Raw genomic sequence first — 24,525 nt, 5'->3', positions numbered from 1 at the left:
CAGAGAAGGGCAACCAAACTGATAAGAGGCATGGAGGAGCTCAGCTATGAGGAAAGATTAGAGGAACTGAATTTATTACCTCTTGATAAGAGGAGATTAAGGGGGGATATGATCAACATGTACAAATATATAAGGGGTCCATATAGTGAACTTGGTGTTGAGTTATTCACATTTTGGTCAATACTGAGGACAAGGGGGCACTCTTTACGTCTAGAGGAATATATATATATTTTTATGGTTGAACTGGATGGACTTGTGTCTATATTTTTAACCTGACTAACTATGTAACTATGTAACATTTGCTTTACAGGGATATTTCATAAGTTGTAGTTTTTATTTACATCCTATTTTTGTAATTTCTAAAGAATGTTTAACCTTTGCATTTGTTATATGATTCCACATATTAAAGGGGTTTTCCACCCATTTTGTACGTTTATTAAAAGTCAGCAGCTACAAAAAGTGTAGTTGCTGGCTTTTAATAAACCGACACTTACCTGCTCCATGGCTCCAGCGACGCGCCGGACGGGGCTCCGCTCCTCGCCCCCCCTCGCCGGCCGGCGTCTTCATGCTCAGTGTGGGCACCCGGCCGTGACAGCTTTCGGCTTCACGGCCGGGCACCCACTGCGCATGCGCAAGCGGCCCGGCGAGGCGCCGTCTGATTGGACAGGCGATCGCCGAGGACCTGTCACGTGTCCTGGGCGATCGCCTACAGCAGCCCCTTCCTGTAGGTGATTAAGCTTAATCGCCTAGGCTTAATCGTCTACCCGGAAGGAGGAAGTGGGACAGGAAGTCCCACTCCTCCTGAAGCCCCCACTCCCCCCCCCAAAAAAATTACATGCCAAATGTGGCATGTAAGGGGGAGAGGAGTGGGTTAAGAGGAAGTTCCAAATTTGGGTGGAACTCCTCTTTAAGGAGACTGCCCAGGAAGAGAGAAAAAAAAAGAAAAAGGGACATCCTAACCACCCCCCCCCCCCCAAAAAAAAATTATATATAGATATACAGTATATACAGGTTTGTGTATATATATATATATATATATATATATATAGAGAGAGAGAGAGAGAGAGAGAGAGAAGAGAGATTGTGCCTTGGAAGAAGTCAATGGACAACCACAATCGTAATCGGTTTAGAAAGGTAATGTCACCATGTTTAGAGTAGAGGAGTTCATTGATCTGCAATTGCAGAATACAAAGAAAACTAATAAGAATTAACCCTTGTGTTTCACAATTGCAAGTTACATCACAGATGACAGGAAATCTGCTTGTTTATGCAATTCCCGAGGCTGTGGAGCAATGTGTTTAAGCCTCGCTGAATGTCACGTATGGCAAATTTTGCATAGTTGCATTGGTCCAGCTTGGCCCGATGTAAGTATGGAAACTATATTACCAAAAGTATTGCCTTTCCACACACCATGTCATCTGCTGGTGTTGGTCCACTGCAGTGGCGGCTGGTGCTCCATTTTGGGGGGAAGGAGGCAAACAAACCACCCGCCCCCCCAAGTTGGTCGCCCCTTGCTCGTCCGACGGCCCACCAACCCCGCCGCACTTCCCCCATCTACTGTAGGTCGCGGGAGGAGAATCGCCTGCCTTTCCACACACATGAACTTTAATGGCACCCCAGTCTTAGTCCGTAGGGTTCAATATTGAGTTGGTCCGCCCTTTGCAGCTATAACAGCTTCAACTCTTCTGGGAAGGCCGTCCACAAGGTTTAGGAGTGTGTCTATGGGAATGTTTGACCATTCTTCCAGAAGCGCAATTGTCAGATCAGGCTTTGATATTGAAGGAGAAGGCCTGGCTCGCAGTCTTCGCTCTAATTCATGCCAAAGGTGTTCTATCGGGTTGAGGTCAGGACTCTGTGTAGGCCAGTCAAATTCCTCCACTCCAAACTCGCTCATCCATGTCTTTATAGACCTTGCTTTGTGCACTGGTGTGCAGTCATGTTGGAACAGGAAGGGTCCGTCCCCAAACTGTTCCCACAAAGTTGGGAACATGAAATTGTCCAAAATGTCTTGGTATGCTGACGCCTTAAGAGTTCCCTTCACTGGAACTAAGGGGCCAAGCCCAACCCCTGAAAAACAACCCTACGCCATAATCCACCCTCCACCAAATGATTTTTTTGTGATTGGAAACCTTTAGAAAACGAGATCGTGCCGTGACTGGCGGCTCCTGTGCGCAAATGCCGGATAACCAGAAGGAAGATGGATGCTTCGTGGAAGAGAGGACAGCGGTGACATTGCAGGCTTCAGTTTTAGGTAAGTGACACATAATGGGCTACTATGCAATGCATAGTAGCCCATTATGCTTTACCTTTGCAGGAAAACAGAGAGGAAGTAAAACTCATCAGTGGCGGTCCGTCCATAAGGGAAGAAGGGGCGCCGCCCCTCTAATACATGCGTCCAGCCCCTAATCTTCATGCAGGGCACCAGACGCATGAATTTCAATGTTTTTTTTTTTAAGCACATGATTAGAGCCTGAAGCTCTAATTGGCTTAAAAAAAGGGATGGGCTCGGGGGGCGCAAAGCACTGCGCCCTGAGCCCACCCAATTGTGTGTCAATAACAAATTAATATTCGCTATTGTCTTCCTGTTTCTCCTCCCGGCCAATCAGTAAGGGGGTCCTGAGACCCGATTGGCCATGAAGTCTTAGGACTCCCAGCCAATCGGGTCTCAGGACTCACTTCCTGTTTGGCCGGGAGGAGAAGCAAAGGCCCCCGGAGCGAGGAGCAGCAACCCTACCCCTGATCCTTGTCAACTGCCTCCTAAGGTAAGGAGGCCTCTGATCGCTGCCTTACTGTCCGTCTCCAGCGGTGGGGTGGGCGCCTTCCTGTCCATCTCCCACGTAGGGGGTGTTGTTGATTTGACGTCCCCCCCAAAATATTGAGCACCAGCCGCCACTGGCTTTAACCCCAGCAAGGCTAAAACACATTGCACCACATCCTCAAGCAGATTTCCCGGCATCTGTCCTGTAACTTGCAGTTGTGAAACACAAAAAATTAATTTCTATTCATTTTCTTTGTTGTCTAATATTTGCAACTCCATGACCTCATCTAACATGGTGACAACAATACCGAATTACTAATGTGACTGTCCATGTGTTGGTAAGCCTTACATTTCCTCCGATGATGTCCAATGACTAATGCTATTGTTTCTGACATTTAAAGGGCCTTTACTGTCATGTTTCCTCATCTTTTCCTTCCTCGATGTTTTGTCTTATTTAGCAGTGAAAATTTTTGAGTAAATGAGCAAAGCTTCACATGAAATTTCCCCTTATACTTCCCCTCTCTTCCCCCCAGGGCCATCTTATTGCAAGGGCACTCCTGGGCACTTGCTAACTGTCCCGGATTTGCTGGGACAGTCATGCTTTTTACTAAACTGTCCCGATATGATCGTGCCCTCCTAAGCCCAGTATTGTGCCCTTCTGAGCCCAGTATTGAGACCTCCTGAGCCCAGTATTGAGCCCTCCTGAGCCCAGTACTGGGCCCTCCTGAGCCCAGTATTGTGCCCTCCTGAACCCAGTATTGTGCCCTCCTGAGCCCAGTATTGTGCCCTCCTGAGCCCAATATTGTGCCCTCCTGAACCCAGTATTGTGTCCTTCTGACCCCAGTATTGTGTCCTTCTGACCCCAGTATTGTGCCCTCCTGAGCCCAGTATTGTGCCCTCCTGAGCCCAGTATTGTGCCCTCCTGAGCCCAGTATTGTGCCCTCCTGAGCCCAGTATTGTGCCCTCCTGAACCCAGTATTGTGTCCTTCTGACCCCAGTATTGTGCCCTCCTGAGCCCAGTATTGTGCACTCCTGAGCCCAGTATTGTGCCCTCCTGAGCCCAGTATTGTGCCCTCCTGAGCCCAGTATTGTGCCCTCCTGAGCCCAGTATTGTGCCCTCCTGAGCCCAGTATTGTGCCCCCCTGCCCTTTGTGTTAACTAGTCTTTGATTTATGGAATGTTTTCCTTTTGTAAAATCTATTTTATTGAAAGTATTAATGAATAATATGTTTAATTCTATCAACTATTTATACTTTATTTCTTGAGAGTAGGTGCGTAAATTGGGGCAAGCTGGTAGGGGACCCATGATGCTTTTTAGACAGCCCTGCCAAACCCCCCCCCCCCCCCCCCCCCCCCAGCAGATGAAAATAAATAAAACAATTTTGGGGGGAGGCGAGATTTTTGGTTGTAAACCCCCCCCCCCCCTCCCTATTTTCTTATGCCTCACCTAGGAAAAGATGACATCATCTCGGGCCATCTATTATATTTAACTGTAAATTGATGAGCTGTCAGGCTGGGTTCACACTACTACACTACTTTCATCCTACTTTGCTCTGCTACATTGGTCCTACATTTATCCTACATTGGTCCTACATCCATCCTACTTTCATGAACAGGATACTACTTTGGTCCGACTTCAATGATATTCAATGGGTTGAAGTAGGATCAATGTAGGACCAAAAGTAGTACAGGGAGCATTTTCAAAGTCGGACCGACTTGTGTAGGACGCTACAAGACGCTCTCATAGGGAAACATTGAACACAGAGCAAAGTAGGATGAAAGTAGTGTGAACCCAGCCTAAAGCATTTTAATGCCTAGTGCCTAATGCATACCTCCCAACATTTTGAGATGGGAATGGGGGACACCTACTAGCAAACGTATGTAGGCATAGGACACGCCCCCCTGCCACACACCCTTAAAAGAGAATTAACCCCAAAAAAGGTTAATTAAATCCACAAGTGCTTTTTTTTTTTACCAGCACTATTTCTTTATATTGGCTTTTAAAATTTTACAAATGCAGCAATTTAAAAATTTAATGAAATGTTTAGCGCTGGGAAACACTTTTTGAAAGATAAAAAGTGCATTTTATATACAACTATATACAGTCAGGTCCATAAATATTGGGACATCGACACAATTCTAATCTTTTTGGCTCTATAGACCACCTCAATGGATTTGAAATGAAACAAACAAGTTGTGCTTTAACTGCAGACTTTCAGCTTTAATTTGAGGTTATTTACATCCAAATCAGGTGAACGGTGTAGGGATTACAACAGTTTTTTATATGTGCCTCCCACTTTTTAAGGGACCAAAAGTAATGGGACAATTGGCTGCTCAGCTGTTCCATGGCCAGGTGTGTGTTTTTCCTTCATTATCCCAATTACAAGAAGCAGATAGTGGGCCAGATTCACGTAGCTCAGCGGATCTATAGATCCGCTCGATCTACGTGAATTAAGATCCGCTCCCGCACGTTTAGGAGGCAAGTGGCTAATTCAAAAACCACTTACCTCCAAACTTGCGACGGCGGATCCTAAATCCCCCAGCGGAATTCAAATTCCGCGGCTAGGGGAGTGTCATATTTAAATCGGGCGCGTTCCCAGTGGTTGCGACGCTTACGTAAACGACGTCTGTCCGTATTCGAGAACGACTTACGCAAACGACGTTAAAAAATCCAAATTTGACGCAGGAACACCGGCTATACTTAACATTGGCTGCGCCTGATAAAAGAAAGGGTAAGTATACGACGGGTACGCCGCTACGGAAACGTCGTAAGAAGACTGCGTCGGGTCCGCGTACGTTCGTGAATTTGCGTATCTCGCTGATTTACATATTATTTCTTGTAAATCAGCGGGAACGCCCCCGGCGCCATTTTTAAATTTAAAAATATATCCGACAGTGTAACACAATGTAACACTGTCGGATCTAGCCCTATCTATGCGTATCTGATTCTATGAATCAGGCGCATAGATAGGACCAGTGTAAGTCAGAGATACGATGGTGTATCTGTAGATACACCGTCGTATCTCTTTGTGAATCTGGCCCACAATGTCCAGATTTCATTTCAAGTGTGGAATTGGTTGCTGTCAACTCTCAATATGGGATCCAAAGAGCTGTCACTATCAGTGAAGCAAGCCATCATTAGGCTGAAAAAACAAAACAAACCCATCAGAGAGATAGCAAAAACATTAGGTGTGGCCAAATCAACTGCGTGGAACATCCTTAAAAAGAAAGAATGCACCGGTGAGCTCAGCAACACCAAAAGACCCGGAGGACCACGGAAAACAACTGTGGTGGGTGACTGATGAATTCTTTCCCTGGTGAAGAAAACACCCTTCACAACAGTTGGCCAGATGAGGAGCACTCTCCAGGAGGAGAAGTCAACAATCAAGAGAAGACTTCACCAGAGTGAATACAGAGGGGTTATCACAAGATGAAAACCATTGGTGAGCCTCAAAAACAGGAAGGCCAGATTAGATTTAGATTTCTAAAAAATGCCTTCACAGTTCTGGAAGAACATCCTATGGACAGATGAGATCAATATCAACTTGTACCAGAGTGATGGGAAGAGAAGAGTATGGAGAAGGAAAGAAACTGCTCATGATCCAAAGCATACCACCCCATCAGTGAAGCATGGTGGTGGTAGTGTCATGGCGTGGGCATGTATGGCTGCCAATGGAACTGGTTCTCTTGTATTTATTGATGATGTGACTGCTGACAAAAGCAGCAGGATGAATTCTGAAGTGTTTCGGGAAATATTATTATCGGCTCATATTCAGCCAAATGCTTCAGAACTCATTGGACGGCTCTTCACAGTGCAGATGGACAATGACCCGAAGCATCCTGCGAAAGCAACCAAAGAGTTTTTTAAGGGTAAATAAGTGGAATGTTATGCAATGGCCAAGCCAATCACCTGATCTGAATCCAGATGAGAATGCGTTTCACTTGCTGAAGACAAAACTGAAGGGAAAATGCCCCAAGAACAAGCAGGAACTGAAGACAGTAGAGGCCTGGCAGAGCCTCACCAGGAATGAAACCCGGCGTCTGGTGATGTCATCGCGTTCCATCCTTCAGGCTGTAATTGACTGCAAAGGATTTGCAACCAAGTATTAAAAAGTGAAAGTTTGATTTGTGATTGTTAATCTGTCCCATTACTTTTGGTCCCTTAAAAAGTGGGAGGCACATATACAAACTGTTGTAATTCATTCACTGTTCACCTGATTTGGATGTAAATTCCCTCAAATCAAAGCTGAAAGTCGGCAGTTAAAGCACATCTTGTTCATTTCATTTCAAATCCATTGCGGTGGTGTATAGAGCCAAAAAGATTAGAATTGTGTCGATGTCCCAATATTTATGGACCTGACTGTAGATCAGACCAACATGAGGGACAAATGAGGAGGAAAGAGGGAAATTGCTCCATATCAGGGACAGTTGGGAGCTATGCATGCCACTACTAAGGCCTAGAAGTCCACCAATGCATTCCATACCCTCCCCTGTCTGGTCTTGTTGCCACCCCTTTGTGTGACATCATCACACCTCTGAAGCCACAAATCCCTTCTGGAGCTCTGTTCTAATGGCAAGTCAATGGCAAGTGTCCCCTTCACCAGTGAGGGACATGGGCACCAAAGGAAGGACACTCTTAGGCCAAGATTCACAAAGACTTACGACGGCGTATCTAATCGTATCTAATCTAATTGCGACGGGCGTACGTACGCCCGTCGCAATTAGTTTCGCAGTTTACGTAAGACATACGCCGGCGTAAAGATAAAGCTGGTCTCTAGGTGGCGCAGCCCATGCAAGGTATGGACGTCGGAACAGGCGTATCTTTTTACGTCGTTTACGTAAGTCGTACGCAAATTGGGCTGTGCGTAAGTTACGTTCACGTCGTAGGCAGTGTTCGACGTATCTTAGGCATTCTATCCGACGCATGCGCACTGGGATACGTCCACGGACGGCGCATGCGCCGTTCGTTCAAAATGTCAATCACGTCGGGTCACGATTCATTAGCATAAAACACGCCCACCTCTTCACAATTTGAATTAGGCGCGCTTATGCCAGCACATTTATGCTGCGCCGCCATAACTTAGGACGCAAGTGCTTTGTGAATACAGCACTTGCCTCTCTAAGTTGCGGCGGCGTAGCGTAAATACGGTACGCTACGCCCGCCCACACTTGCGCTGCCCTACGTGAATCTAGGCCTTAGTTTTCAGGCCAGAAGAAAGAAGACCTGATATGTCACATGACCACAAATCCAGGTAATGAAATGGGGGCTTTAGGTCGATTTTTAAAAGCTATTAAATTAGTAATAGTGCCTCGGGCTTTTTTTTTTTTTTTTGCAGAAGATCGGTTATTATGGAATCTAGAAGAGATCAGATTATAACTCCTTATCGGAAGAAATGATTCACTTTTAATGAGGAAGCTCATATATTCCTAGTCAGTAGCAGTGATTCAGATGTCATACTGGATTGTTTCTGCTATACAGAGAGAGAAAGTTGCTAATTTTAGAGTCGGATGTTCCTCAATTCTGCAAAAACTATTTTTTTTCTTGTCTTTTGAGTAGAGAAGGGTTAGAAGTTCTGCCCGGTCTGAGAGCCTTCCCTTCACTTCCTGTTGCAGGAGATAACACAATCGTGTCAAATCTGATTCCTGTGCGGTTATTGGCTATGTGTTCAGGGGCGGACTGACCATTCGGGCACCTGGGCACTGACCGAGGGCCCCATGCCACTAGGGGGCCCCATCAGGGTTGCCAGCCTCAGTAAAACCAGGGACAGTATGTAAAAATCTGTGTTTTTTTTTAAGAATCCCAAGATTATAGCTGGTCCGCCTCTCCAGTAACTTTTCAGTGTGTGTAAATTGTGTGTCTGTGTGTGTATACTGTATGGGCCAGATCAACAAAGAAGTTACGTCGGCGTATCTATTGATACGCTGCGTAACTTCTAGGATGCTCCGGCGTATCTTTGTCTTGTATCCACAAAACAAGATACGCTTGAATGGGGGCTAGATCCGACTGACGTACGTCTTAGTACGCCGTCGGATCTTAGGTGCATATTTACGCTGGCCGCTAGGTGGCGCTTCCGTTGATTTCCGCGTAGAGTATGCAAATTAGCTAGATACGGCGATTCTCAGAATGTACGTCCGGCCGGCATTTTTTTACGTTGTTTACGTAAGGCTTTTTTCGGCGTAACGTTACCCCTGGGTCTATGAGGCGTACACAATGTTAAGTATGGACGTCGGGACAGCGTAGAATTTTACGTCGTTTGCGTAAAACGTTCGCGAATAGGGCTTTGCGTAAATTACGTTCACGTCGTCCAAGCATTGAGCGGGTGTAATTTAATTCGAAAAATCGACGTGATACTGAGCATGCGCGCGCATGCGCCGTTCGAAAAAAGCGTCATTTACGTGGGGTCAGGCTTAGTTTACATAAAACACGCCCCCCTGTTCCTCATTTGATTTAGGCGCCTTTACGCTACGCCGCCGTAACTTTAGAGGCAAGTGCTTTGTGAATACAGCACTTGCCTCTCAAAGTTGCGGCGGCGTAGCGTAACTACGATACGCTACGCCCATTTAAAGTTACGCCTATCTACGTGGATCTGGCCCTATGTGTGTATACTGTATGTGTGTGTTAGGGTGACCACGTATCCCGGATTGCCCGGGACAGTCCTGCATTTTGCAGGTCTGTCCCGGGCACATTCATTCCAGGACAATACAGTGTCCCGGAATGAAACTGACACAGCCACCCCCCCCCCCCCCCAAGGCCAATCTGATGCCCCCAAAAAGGGCCACCACATCACTGCTTTACTCACTGACAGTACTTGTCCTGGCCGGGAAAGCCCGGAGGAGCACAGTCCCCGCCCCCTGCTTGTGATTGGAGAAATCATAAATCCCATCTCTTTAACCAATCACTGTCCTGTGATTCGTTACAGCACAAGCTGATTTTTGGGAAGGGGGGGGGGATGTCCCTGAATGGTAGTTTAACCACTTCAGCCCCGGACCATATTTCTGGTCAATGACCGGGCCACTTTTTGCGATTCGGCACTGCGTCGCTTTAACTGACAATTGCGCGGTCGTGCGACGTGGCTCCCAAACAAAATTGGTGTCTTATTTTCCCCACAAATAGAGCTTTCTTTTGGTGGTATTTGATCACCTCTGCGGTTTTTCGTTTTTGCGCTATAAACAAAAATAGAGCATTACGGGTGTAAGGTCTGGACATATTGACCATACAGTGAGCTTTTCAGAGGACCTTCACGTCTAATAACTGAAGTAGGTGTTTGTGAAATCCGGTGTAGCGGCGGGATGGGGAAAGGTCCTCTTTCTCACGGAAGCTTTGGGTATGACTGTTAGCTTCCCGTTGAAGGAAATCCCCTGGTTGGTAAAATGTCTCCAGGTCACATCACTGTATTATTAATGTAGCAATGTTTGCCATAACTATTTGAAATTTTGTTGCAGAATTTTTCAATACCGTGGGCTGTACCCAGGGCTGCTGATAGGCCAGTACAGCTGCCCCTGTTGTACTGGGCCCGGCCAGCAGGGGGGTCCGGGGCAACCTGAACAGAGACCGAGTTAAAGCGGAGCTCCACCCTAAAGTGGAACTCCCGCTGATCGGAAGCCTCCCCCCCCTCAGGGGGAGGGGGGTGCAGATACCTGTCTAAAGACAGGTATTTGCACCCACTTCCGGCCACACAGTCTCGGGTAAACTGCGGGCATGACGTCAACTCCCACCCCCCCCCCCCCCCGTTGTGTTCTGGGAACACTCGGCTCCCAGTGTGTCTGGGGAGGGGCTGGGGCGGAGCCAGGGGTGGGGTTGAAGGAGGGACCAGGGGTGGGACTGAGGGGGGGCCCCCCATCAGGTAGGCTGTACGGGACCCCATGATTTCTATCAGCGGCCCTGGCTGTACCATACCCCATTGGTCTTTTTTGAGAAACCACAATTTTTACCCACACAGCTCTGTAATGCGATCGGATTTTCCGTCGGAAAAACCTTGGATGTTTTTTTTTCGACGGAATTCCGCTCAAGCTTGGCTTGCATACACACGGTCACACAAAAGTTCTTGACCATCAAGAACGCGATGACGTACAACACTACGACGAGCCGAGAAAACGAAGTTCAATGCTTCCGAGCATGCGTCGGAATTTTGCATGTCGAAATTGCTACAGACGATCGGATTTTTTTCTGTCGGAAAATTTGAGAACCAGCTCTCAAATTTTGGTTGGAAAAGTCAGATGGAGTTGGAATTTCTGACCAAAAGCTCACATCGGACTTTTCTTGTCGGAAATTCCGACCGTGTGTACCGGGGCATTAGGGTATTTTTTTTTCACACGATTGTATTAGCCACATCCAAAGTCATCAGTGGCCCAGACAAAAGCGAGGGTCAGGGATCCTTAAACTACGTCCCTCCAGCTGTTGCGGAACTACACATCCCATGAGGCATTGTAAAACTCTGACATTCACAGACATGACTAGGCATGATAGGAATTATAGTTCCTGAACAATTGGAGGGTCAAAGTTTGAAGACCCCATGGTCTAGGTCAGTGATGAGGAACCTTGGCACCCCAGATGTTTTGGAACTACATTTCCCATGATGCTCCTGCACCCTGCCGTGTAGCTGAACATCATGGGAAATGTAGTTCCAAAACATCTGGGGTGCCAAGGTTTGCCATCACTGGTCTAGGTGGACAATTTTTGCAACCTGAAATGATTGAGAACCAACCTGAGAACCGCTGGCACTAGCAACATGCAGCCATTTTATTAGCTGAGCTAATTTACTAAGGGCTTGTTTACACTTGCTTCAAATTGTGGCATTGGACAAGCTTTCTTAAAGGGCTCTGAATGCCAATCAAAGCTCCTGTCACTAAATAAAATGGTCACCCCAATGTCACTTTATTGGTACTTCAATGCCAGTGGCGGCTGGTGGTCAAAATTTTGAGGGGGCAGCAAACAGACCTAGCCCCCTCACTTGCACTAGCACTACACAACTCCCCCAGGCTCGATAGGCAGCGATCCTCACACTACCACCACCCCCCCCCCCCCCAAGCTTGATAGGCAACAATCCTCACACTACCACCACCCCCCCCCCCAAGCTTGATAGGCAGCAATCCTCACACTACCACCCCCCCCCCCAAGCTTGATAGGCAGCAATCCTCACACTACCACCCCCCCCCCCCCCCAAGCAAAAAAACACATTGAAACCCATGCATCCGGTGCCCTGCATGGAGTTTAGTGGCCGGGCGCATGGATTAGGTGGGCGGTGCCCCTGCGCCCCTAATACACGGGCGACTACTGTTTAAAGCATGGGTCTTCAAACTACGGCCCTCCAGTTGTTCAGGAACTACAATTCCCATGATGCCTAGTCATGTCTGTGAATGTCAGTGTGTTACAATGCCTCATGGGATGTGTAGTTCTACAACAGCTGGAGGGCCGTAGTTTGAGGATCCCTGGTTTAAAGCGTCTTCAAACAGTGTTGCCAACCTACCAGATTGAAATTTACTGACACGACACCTAACATTTACTGGCATATCCAAGATTTTACTGACATTTGCAAAAGTTACAAAAAAAAAATTTTAAGTGCAAATTCCAGTATTGAGGTTACAAATAAGTACAATATGCAAATAGAAATGTGATTTAAGGTAGATATTAAGGCAAAAAACATATTTCTTATTTTATTTTCGATATAGTAAGTAAGTAGCTCAGGACAGGACTCTGGGGGGCAATACATTAGAATGGGTGATGCACACATAACAATTGACTCTCACAGTTAGACCCCTTTCACTCTGGGCCGGTTTGCAGGCGCTACAGCGCTAAAAATATCATCTGCAAACCGGCCTGAAAGAGGCGCTGCTGTCTCTTCAGTATGCAGGCGCGAAGGGCTTTCACACTGGAGTGGTGCGCTAGCAGGACGGTAAAAAAAGTCCTGCTAGACACATTTTAGGAGCGGTGTGTATAACGCTCCTCCACCGCTCCTACCCATTGAAAGCAATGGGACACTGCGGCTATACCGCTGGCAAAACCCGCCTCTGCAGAGGCGCTTTGCGGTGGTTTTTAACCCTTTCTCGGCCGCTAGTGGGGGGTAAAACCGAACCGAATACCGCCGCAAATCCGACGGTAAAGTGCCGCTAAAAATATCGTTGCTTTACCGCCGACGCACCTCCCGCCACAGTGTGAAAGGGACCTTTTACTGACAGAAGTGTGCAGCAGCACAGATCACCGACACGCCCCCTCCTGTGTCACAGTGACAGTCTTTCTCCATGCCAGGTGGTCCCTTCAGTCCCCCTCCAGTCCAAACAGCACTGTCAGTCCCACTCCCGGCTTGCCTTAATCTCGTCTTGCAGACCCGTACACGGGGCTCCGGCCACTCCCTTATATCATGACATGACACGACATGCTCAGACACCGCCTCCAACAGACCCGCCGGCACCGCCCAAACACACTGAATGCGAAGTTCCGAGCCGAGCTTCACAGCCATATTTTTTACTGGCAACCTTTCCCTCTTACTGGCATTTACAGGCAGGAGAAAAGTGCCCATTTTTTACTGCCTGCCAGTAAAAATACTGATGGTTGGCAACACTGTCCCCAAAGCCTCCATAGAAGTCTATTAAAACGCTCGCTTACAGCACCTGAAGCTCTTGAGAGGCTTTTATTCAGCGCTAGCTTTGCTTTGTTTTGAAGGTATGAGATATCCCACTGGCTGGTTGTACCCAAGTTGGTCGATCAGTCAACTTGGGTACATTCAGCGGGGCCCATACATGGTTTGAATCTCTGCCGGTCCTTGCTGAACCAGCCAAGATTCGAACCATCCATGGCCGGTTTAAATCTACCGTATTTATCGCGGTATAACGCGCTCCCGCGTATACCGCGCACCCCTAAAGTGGCCCCCAATTCTGTGGAAAAAAAAGTTTTTATTTTGTACTTACAGTTTTGGTGTCTTGCGCGGCGTCCATCGGCGGCCTCGTCGGGTCCGGCGTCCGTCTGCGGCTTCGGGTGTCCTCTTCGTCGGGTCCGGCGTCCTTCTGCGGCTTCGGGTGTCCTCTTTGTCGGGTCCGGCGTCCTTCTGCGGGGTCCTCGCGTCCTCCCCGCTCGTTTCCCGCGCCGAGTTTGAATACTGCGCCGACATATACAGAGCGCAGTACACTCGTGTATTGTCGGGCAGGCTCGGAAGGTGCCGAGACTGCCCGACTATACCCGAGTGTACTGCGCTCGGTATATGTCGGCGCAGTATTCAAAACTCGGCGCGGGAAAGCGGGTATCGGCGTATACCGCGTATACCGCGCACCCACGATTTTGCCCTGATTTTCAGGGCAAAAAAGTGCGCGGTATACGCCGATAAATACGGTAAGTTGGTGATATAACAGACGCATTATTCATACAAATATTTGGGATGGCAGAAACTATAAAAAAATGTTTTCGTTTTCCTCAAAACTAAATTTAAAATGTGAATCATACCGAAACTAGATACAGGAAATGTTCAATTTTACCCTTTTAGTGTTACTTAATAGTTAGATTGTCAAGTGTTCAAACCCAGCAAACTTTTATTTGTTTTATTTATTTTATTTACCTATTTTGTATGTTTTATTTTATAGTTAGCAACCCTGGGCCATATTCTCAAATAATTTACGCCGGCGTATCAGCAGATACGCCGACGTAAGTCTGATCCTATGTTTAAGTGTATTCTCAAACTGAGATACACTTAAACATGCCTAAGATACGACGGCCTGCGCCGTTGTATCTTAGGCTGCAATATTTACGCTGACCGCTAGGTGGCGGTCAGCGTAGAATATGCAAATGACTAGTCACACCGATTCTCTAACGTACGCTTGCCCGCCGTAGTGTTTTAACGTCATTTCCGTAAGCGATACGCGGCGTAAAGATAAAGATGCCCCCTAGGTGGCGTACTCAATGTTAAGTATGGCCGTCGATCCCGCGTCGAAATTTGAAAATTTAACGTCGTTTGCGTAAGTCGTCCGTGAATGGCGCTGGACGCCATTTACGTTACAGTCAAAACAAATGACGTCCGTGAGACGTCATTTAGCGCAATGCACGTCGGGTAATTTACCCGACGGAGCATGCGCATTACGATCGGCGCGCCTAATTTAAATGATCCACGCCCCCTACCAGGATCATTTGAATTAGGAGGGCTTGCGCGGGTGGACTTTACGCGACGCCGCCGCAAGTTTACAGGTAAGTGGTTTGGGAATCAGGCACTTGCCACTTAAACTTGCGGCGGCGTAACGTAAAGGACATACGTTCCACCGCCTCAGATCCCCTCTGTCTCACTTTTTAATTGCATCAAGTCCTTGCTGGGGGAGATTTCCACTCTCAATTCGTCCCGATGAATACTCAGAGATAGAAAGTGACAACAGTCCGAAGCCGCGTAAACACACGACCATTTTTAACCACTTCAGCCCCGGACCATTTTGATGGTCAATGACCGGGCCACTTTTTGCGATTCGGCACTGCGTCGCTTTAACTGACAATTGCACGGACGTGCGACGTGGCTCCCAAACAAAATTGGCGTCCTTTTTTTCCCACAAATAGAGCTTTCTTTTGGTGGTATTTGATCACCTCTGCGTTTTTTTTTTTTTTGCGCTATAAACCAAAATAGAGCGACAATTTTGAAAAAAAAAAAGAATATTTTTTACTTTTTTGCTATAATAAATATCCCCCAAAAATATATAAAAACATTTTTTTCCTCAGTTTAGGCCGATACGTATTCTTCTACATATTTTCCGTAAAAAAAAAAAAGCGCAATAAGCGTTTATTGATTGGTTTGCGCAAAAGTTATAGCGTCTACAAAATAGGGGATAGTTTTATGGCATTTTTATTAATATTTTTTTTTTACTAGAAATAGTGGTGATCGGCGATTTTTATCGGTACTGCGACATTATGGCGGACACATCGGACACTTTTGACACATTTTTGCGACCATTGTCATTTATACAGCGATCAGTGCTATAAAAATGCATAGATTACTGTAAAAATGTCACTGGCAGGGATGGGGTTAACACTAGGGGGCGAGGAAGGGGTTAATTATGTTCCCTGGGTGTGTTCTAACTGAAGGGGGGTGGTACTGACTAGGGGAAATGACAGATCGCTGTTCATACATTGTATGAACACACGATCAGTCATTTCTCCCCCTGACAGGACCGGGAGCTGTATGTTTACACACACACAGCTCCCGGTCACCCGCTCTGTAACGAGCGATCGCGGGTGCCCGGCGGTGATCGCGGCCGCCGGGCTCATGCGCGGCATCAGGGGTGAGCAAGGGGCGCGCCCCTAGTGGCTGAAATGCGAAATCACGTAATCTTACGTGATTTTGCGCAGCCGAGCCGACATGCCGCGGTAAAACTGCGGCGGCTGGTCGGCAAGCAGTTAATGTCCTAGAAACACAACGTTTTTTTTTCGACGTGATTCTTGTCAAGCCTGCCAAGATGCTGGAGCAAAGCGCGGTGACGTACAACACGTACGAAGGCACTATAAAGGGGAAGTTCCATTCGGATGGCGCCACCCTTTGGGCTGGTCTTGCTGATTTTGTGTTAGTAAAAGTTTGGTGAGAGACGATTCGCGCTTTTCAGTCTTCGTGCTTTTCAGTCTGTTACAGCGCGACGAATGTGGTATCTCCATTACAAACGCTACTTTTACCAGAACGAGCGCTCCCGTCTCATAACTTGCTTCTGAGCATGTGCGTTTTTTTCACATCGTTAAAGCCCACACACGACCGTTTTTCACGTGAAAAACGATGCGAAAATTTAGAGCATGTTCTAAATTTTTAATGCCCATTTTTCACGTCGACAAAAAATGCTCTGGATATACATACACACAATCGTTTTTAATGACCATTTTAAAAAATTGAATTTTTCACGTCTTGAAAAACAGTCGTGTGTACGCGGCATGAGAGATTTCCAATTCATTTCTGTTGTGCCTCCAGGGCAGGAAGCCTGGGCGTCCACTGAAATTTTTTCGGGGGGGGGGGGGGGGTGCTTCCGCAGCGGCGATACACATTTAACCCTTTCTTCAAACGCTAGCAGGGGTTAAAAGTGCCCCGCTAGCGGCCGAATAGCGCAGCTAAAATGATGGTAAAGCGGCACTTTTTTAGTGGCGCTTTACCGATAACGCGGCCAGTTGGCAGTGTGAAATAGCTCTTGAGATAATTCAGTTTCACTCCATGCCCATATAAATATAGCCTAGAGAATGTACAGACCCCCCTTAAGCACAGACCCTCCCTTCAGCACAGACCACCCCATTCAGCACAGACCCCCCATTCTGCACAGACCCCCCATTCTGCACAGACCCCTCCATTCAGCACAGATAGACCCCCTTCAGCATAGCCCCCCCCATTCTGCACAGACCCCTCAATTCAGCAGAGACCCCCCCTTCAGCACAGACGGACCGCCTCCACCCCCCATCCCATTCAGTACCTCAGATCAGCCATCAGCACGGCCGGGTCACAGCAGGTTCCCTCCCCCTGTGTACACAAACACTGGAGGGGGAGGCGGCTTCACTCTGCTCGCTGTGTCTGTGTGACATCCGGCCCTGGACCGCTCAGACAGCCCGCGGCCAAGAGATTTTTCAACACCTTCTTAATTTTACAGGGGGGGGGGGGTCAATTGCCCCCCCCTTGCCCTATGAAGCGGACGCCCATGGCAGGAAGTGAAGGGAAATTTCCTCAATGGGACACAGATGGCAAAAATCTAACATGATTTAAAAATTCCACGCTCTATAGAAAGCAAAAAAGTCTGATTTTAAACATAGTTTGTTTTCACAGTTACGCGTTTCATTGCGGTGCATTAATCACATTGCGTTGCGTGTTATCACACATTGCTTCTTTTTTATTTCACATCATATGTTTTTTTTTTCACATCGTACGTTTTTTTTTTTTTTTTTTCATATCATACATTGCTTCTTTTTTATTTCACATCATATGTTTTTTTTTTCACATCGTACGTTTTTTTATTTTTTTTCATATCATACGTTTTTTTTTTTTTTAAATCATACATTGCTTTAAAGCAGAACTCATTTCATAATCCCTTCTGCCAAATCACTTAACTTCCTCCATTTAGATCTTCTTGGCCCGGATTCAGATACATTTTCGTATCTATCGGCGGGCGTAGCGTATCTCAGATACACTACGCCGCCGTAACTTAGGGCGCAAGTTCCGTATTCAGAGAGAACTTGCGCCCTAAGTTACAGCGGCGTAGTGTAAATGTGTCGGCGTAAGCCCGCCTAATTCAAATGTGGATGATGTGGGCGTGTTTTATTTAAATTACTTGTGACCCCACGTAATTGACGTTTCTTACGAATGGCGCATGCGCCGTCCGTGAACGTTTCCAAGTGCGCATGCTCCAAATTACGCCGCAAACTGTCAATGCTTTCGACGTGAACGTAACTTACGTACAGCCCTATTCGCGAACGACTTACGCAAAAGACGTAAAATACGACGCTGTTCGGTCGTTTTCCGACGTCCATACCTAACATGACTTACCCCTGCTTTATGAGGGGTAACTTTACGCCGGAAAAAGCCTTACGCAAACGACGTAAAAAAATGCGCCGGGGCGGACGTACGTTTCTGAATCGGCGTATCTACCTAATTTGCATATTCCTTGCGTAAATCTACGGAAGCGCCACCTAGCGTCCAGCGTCAATATGTAACTAAGATACGACGGCGTAAGAGACTTGCGCCGGTCGGATCTTAGGGAAATCTATGCGTAACTGATTCTAAGAATCAGGCGCATAGATACGACCCCGCACACTCAGAGTTACGACGGCGTATCCGGAGATACGCCGTCATAACTCCGATCTGAATCCGGGCCCTTGTGTTCACCTATTGGGGTTGATTTACTGAAACTGAAGAGTGCAAAATGTGGTGCAGCTCTGCATAGAAACCAATCCGCTTCTAACTTCAGCTTGTTCAATTAAGCTTTGACAAAAAAAAAAAAAAAAGTTTTGGTAAATCAACCCCATTGTGTATAATATGCTGTCAAATTTAAGCTGTGTGGGGAAATTCTAGATCGGTTTTTCTCAATCATTTTACCTCAGAGGAACCCTTGAAATAATTTTCAGGTCTAAGGGAACCCCGGCTAAAACAAATCTGGGATAAGTATAATTCCCCTTAACCACTTCCCGACCGCCGCATGTGAATGTACGTCCACAGAATGGCACGTACAGGCAAATGGGCGTACAGGTACGTCCTTGCCTTTCTGCGGGTGGGGGGTCCGATCGGGACCCCCCCAGCGACATGCGGCGGTCGGGTTCCCTTGGGGAACGATCCGGGACGACGGCGCGGCTATTCGTTTATAGCCGCTCCGTCGCGATCGCTCCCCGAGGCTGAAGCACGGGGAGAGCCGTATGTAAACATGGCTTCCCCGTGCTTCACTGTGGCGGCTGCATCGATCGAGTGATCCCTTTTATAGGGAGACTCGATCGATGATGTCAGTCCTACAGCCACACCCCCCTACAGTTGTAAACACACACTAGGTGAACCCTAACTCCTACAGCGCCCCCTGTGGTTAACTCCCAAACTGCAACTGTCATTTTCACAATAAACAATGCAATTTTAATGCATTTTTTGCTGTGAAAATGACAACGGTCCCAAAAATGTGTCAAATTGTCCGAAGTGTCCGCCATAATGTCGCAGTCACGAAAAAAATCGCTGATCGCCGCCATTAGTAGTAAAAAAAAAAAAAAAATGCAATAAAACTATCCCCTATTTTGTAAACGCTATAAATTTTGCGCAAACCAACCGATAAACGATTATTGCGATTTTTTTTACCAAAAATAGGTAGAAGAATACGTATCGGCCTAAACTGAGGGAAAAAAAATGTTATACATGTTTTTGGGGGATATTTATTATGGCAAAAAGTAAAAAATATTGCATTTTTTTCAAAATTGTCGCTCTATTTTTGTTTATAGCGCAAAAAATAAAAACCGCAGAGGTGATCAAATACCACCAAAAGAAAGCTCTATTTGTGGGGAAAAAAAGGACGCCAATTTTGTTTGGGAGCCACGTCGCACGACTTGCGCAATTGTCTGTTAAAGCGACGCAGTCCCGAACTGTAAAAACCCCTTGGGTCTTTAGGCAGCATTTTGGTCCGGGGCTTAAGTGGTTAAATAGAATGCCATCCTTAACCTCTTGACGCTGGTCGTATGCGACCGTTCGGTGGGTGGGCCTTAATTACGAGTGGAAGTCTCGCCTCCGGCAGAATACAAAAGCACAACAGGAAGAATTCCCCTGGGCAAACATGTTCTTGCCCCCCCCCCCCCCCAGGGCCAGATTAAGAACATCATGGGCCTGGTGCTGAGGATTTTGGTGGGGCCTTTTATGAATAAATAAATATACAAACAATTTTTTTGTTATAACAAATTAAATTAAAGAGAGAGAGAGGATGAGTGAGGGGTAAGGGAGGGAGGATGAGAGAGAAAGGGGGGATGAGAGAGAAAGGGGGGATGAGAGAGAGAGGGGGGATGAGAGAGAGAGGGGGGATGAGAGAGAGAGGGGGGATGAGAGAGAGAGGGGGGATGAGAGAGAGAGGATGCGCATGAGCTTTCATGGGAATGACAGCAACGCAGCCAAGGCAAGTGACCGAAGGCACAGAGCCCAGAAATAAGACCGGGTGAAGATGGAACCACCCAGGACCCGCCGGACAGATCACAGATCGCAGCACTGGAAGGCTCAGTCTGACAATTGAAGTGTACCCTAATGTGCTAATATGCTGTGCATACTTGTACCTTGTGGCATAACCTACCCCAGGGCCTCTAAAAAGTAGTAATGTTAGTGAAGTTTACTACCGCTTTATTATCACAGGATCCCAGGAGCCTCTCATGGGGCCCCTACTGACCCGGTGGCCCTTGGGCAGTGCCTAAGTGCATAGTTGCCAACATTTCAAAAATATTTTTAAGGGACACTTTTTTATATAAGTGCTATATTTAGAGTAGCTGAGATCCCCGATGTTCCTCTATACATCATAGTAGTAATCACAAAATTAAATGAGTACTAATAATGGGGCAGAACAAATACGAGAACTGAGATTTCCTTTAGTTGAACTAACAAAAGTGTCTCCATTCTAGAGCTGGTAATATTAAGGATAGTCAGTATAATTTTAAAGAACTGTTTTTGTGGGTAAGCGACATAGTGGAGGAGTATGGACGGTATATAAGTGGGAAGTATGTGCAGGTGAGGGAGAGGAATGTGGAGGGTCTAACAGTGGGCACTATGTACAGGAGAGGAGTGCAAAGGGTACGGCAAAAGGCACTATGTACAGGAGAGGAGTGTGAAGGATATGACAGTGGGCACTATGTACAGGAGGGGAGTGTGGAGGGTATGACAGTTGCCAGTATGCACAGCAGAGGAGTATGGAGGGTATGACAGAGGGTCGTATGTACCGGAGAGGAGTGTGGAGGGTATGAAAGTGGGCAGTATGTACAGGAGAGGAGTGTGGGGGGTATGACAGAGGGTGATATGTACAGGAGAGGAGTGTGAAGGATATGATGGGGGGCAGTATGTACAGAAGAGGAGTGTGGAGAGAAAGATAGTTGGCAGTATGTAGAGTGTGAAGGGTAAGGTTGGGCTACAGTATGTACAGGAGAGGAGTGTGGAGGGTAAGGTTGGGTTACAGTAAGTACAGGAGAGGAGTGTGGAGGGTATGACAGTGGGCAGTATGCACACGAGAGGAGTGTGGAGGGTATGACAGTGAGCAGTATGTACAGGAAAGGAGTGTGCAGGGTATGACAGTGAGCAGTATGTACAGAAGAGGAGTGTGCATGGTATGACAGTGAGCAGTATGTACAGGAGAGGAGTGTTCAGGGTATGACAGTGAGCAGTATGTACAGAAGAGGAGTGTGGAGGGTATGACAGTGAGCAGTATGTACAGGAGAGGAGTGTGCAGGGTAAGGTTGGGTTACAGTATGTACAGGAAAGGAGTGTGCAGGGTATGACAGTGAGCAGAATTTACAGGAAAGGAGTGTGCAGGGTATGACAGTGAGCAGAATTTACAGGAAAGGAGTGTGAAGGGTATGATGGGGGCAGTATCTACAGGAGACTGAGGCGTGTGGAGGGTATGATAGTGGGCAGTATGTACAGGAGAGGAGTGTGCATGGTATGACAGTGAGCAGTATGTACAGGAGAGGAGTGTGCAGGGTATGACAGTGAGCAGTATGTACAGGAGAGGAGTGTGGAGGGTATGACAGTGAGCAGTATGTACAGGAGAGGAGTGTGCAGGGTATGACAGTGAGCAGTATGTACAGGAGAGGAGTGTGGAGGGTATCACAGTGGGCGGTATGTACAGGAGAGGAGTGTGGAGGGTATGATGTGGGCAGTATCTACAGGAGACTGAGGCATGTGGAGGGTGTTATAGTGGGCAGTATGGACAGGAGAGGCGTGTGGAGGGTATGTACAGGAGAGGAGTGTGGAGAGTGCGATAGGGGGGCACTATGTACAGGAGAGAAGTGTATGACAGCGGGCACTGTGTACAAGAGAGGAGTGTGTTGGGTATGACAGCGGGCACTATGTATAGGAGAGAAGTGTGGAGAGTATGACAGTGAGCAGTATGTATAGGAGAGAAGTGAATGACAGCGAGCACTATGTGCAGGAGGGGAGTGTGTAAGGTACGACAGTGGGCACTATGTATAGGTGAGAAGTGTGGAGGGTATGACAGCGAGCACTATGTATAGGAGAGGAGTGTGTAGGGTATGACAGTGAGCACTATGTACAGGAGAGAAGTGTGGAGGGTATGACAGCGAGCACTATGTACAGGAGGGGAGTGTACAGGGTATGACAGTGAGCACTATGTACAGGAGGGGAGTGTGCAGGGTATGACAGTGAGCACTATGTACAGGAGAGAAGTGTGGAGGGTATGACAGCGAGCACTATGTACAGGAGGGGAGTGTGTAGGGTATGACAGTGAGCACTATGTACAGGAGAGAAGTGTGGAGGGTATGACAGCGAGCACTATGTACAGGAGGGGAGTGTGTAGGGTATGACAGTGGGCACTATGTACAGGAGGGGAGTGTGCAGGGTATGACAGTGGGCACTATGTACAGGAGGGGAGTGTGTAGGGTATGACAGTGGGCACTATGTACAGGAGGGGAGTGTGCAGGGTATGACAGTGGGCACTATGTATAGGAGAGAAGTGTGGAGAGTATGTACAGGTGTGGAGGATGAAGGAATCTGGGAAGGAAAAATGTAGGTTTATGGAAGGATGTTTAGGGACTACGTAGTGGTTAAGCGGTACATACATGGATTGAAACTATGCTAATGAAGCAGAGACCAGCCATAGTCGATCTATGTATGGGCCATCTGGTTTTACACAAGTCAATCTATTGTCTGACTTGAGTACAACCAGCCTGTCAGGTTTTTCCCAAAACAATCAGTGCTGCCAGCTATAGTTAGCGACACTGATCATTGTATTCACCGGCAGAACTAATTCAAATAGGGATGTTGTGGGGGGCGTGTTTTATTTAAATTCAAGATGACCCCAGGTATTTTACGTTTTTTTGTGAACGGCGCATGCGCCGTCCGTGAAATTTCCCAGTGTGCATTGCTCCAAAGTACGCCGCAAGGACGTATTGGATTCGACGTGAACGTAAATGACATCCAGCCCTATTCGCGAACGACTTACGCGAACAACGTAAAATTTTCAACGACGTCCATACTTACAGATGGGCATTGATCAAGCTGCATTGATGGGCAATTGTGAGTCTGCGGATGGGCATTGATCAAGCTGCAATGATGGGCAATTTTGAGGCTGCGGATGGGCATTGATCAAGCTGCATTGATGGGCAATTGTGAGGCTGCGGATGGGCATTGATCAAGCTGCATTGATGGGCAATTGTGAGTCTGCGGATGGGCATTGATCAAGCTGCAATGATGGGCAATTTTGAGGCTGCGGATGGGCATTGATCAAGCTGCAATGATGGGCAATTTTGAGGCTGCGGATGGGCATTGATCAAGCTGCATTGATGGGCAATTGTGAGGCTGCGGATGGGCATTGATGAAGCTGCATTGATGAGCAATTGTGAGACTGCGGATGGGCATTGATGAAGCTGCATTGATGGGCAATTGTGAGGCTACAGATGGGCATTGATCAAGCTGCATTGATGGGCAATTGTGAGGCTGCGGATGGGCATTGATCAAGCTGCATTGATGGGCAATTGTGAGGCTGCGGATGGGCATTGATGAAGCTGCATTGATGAGCAATTGTGAGACTGCGGATGGGCATTGATGAAGCTGCATTGATGGGCAATTGTGAGGCTACAGATGGGCATTGATCAAGCTGCATTGATGGGCAATTGTGAGGCTGCGGATGGGCATTGATCAAGCTGCATTGATGGGCAATTGTGAGGCTGCGGATGGGCATTGATTAAGCTGCATTGATGGGCAATTTTGAGGCTGCGGATGTGCATTGATGAGCAATTGTGAGACTGCGGATGGGCATTGATGAAGCTGCATTGATGGGCAATTGTGAGGCTACAGATGGGCATTGATCAAGCTGCATTGATGGGCAATTGTGAGGCTGCGGATGGGCATTGATCAAACTGCATTGATGGGCAATTGTGAGGCTGTGTTTGGGCATTGATCAAACTGCATTGATGGGCAATTGTGAGGCTGCGGATGGGCATTGATCAAGCTGCATTGATGGGCAATTGTGAGGCTGCGGATGGGCATTGATCAAGCTGCATTGATGGGCAATTGTGAGGCTGCGGATGGGCATTGATCAAGCTGCATTGATGGCACTGACCCTTATTTTGCTTCAAAGTTCTTTATTTAAAAAAATTTTTTTTTCCT

At 47.3% G+C, this 24,525-nt stretch overlaps 1 protein-coding gene across 1 annotated transcript in view; it reads right to left on the bottom strand.

The window, feature by feature from the left end:
• Nucleotides 1-24,525, bottom strand: part of LOC120944238 (C-X-C chemokine receptor type 2-like) — a 36,359-nt gene that overhangs the window by 2,280 nt on the left and 9,554 nt on the right. The window lies entirely within an intron of this gene.

This window comes from Rana temporaria, chromosome 6, assembly GCF_905171775.1.
Source record: "Rana temporaria chromosome 6, aRanTem1.1, whole genome shotgun sequence".
Taxonomy (NCBI): domain Eukaryota; kingdom Metazoa; phylum Chordata; class Amphibia; order Anura; family Ranidae; genus Rana; species Rana temporaria.
Note: the sequence above shows the minus strand (reverse complement) of the source record. Positions and strands in the feature narration are given on the sequence as shown.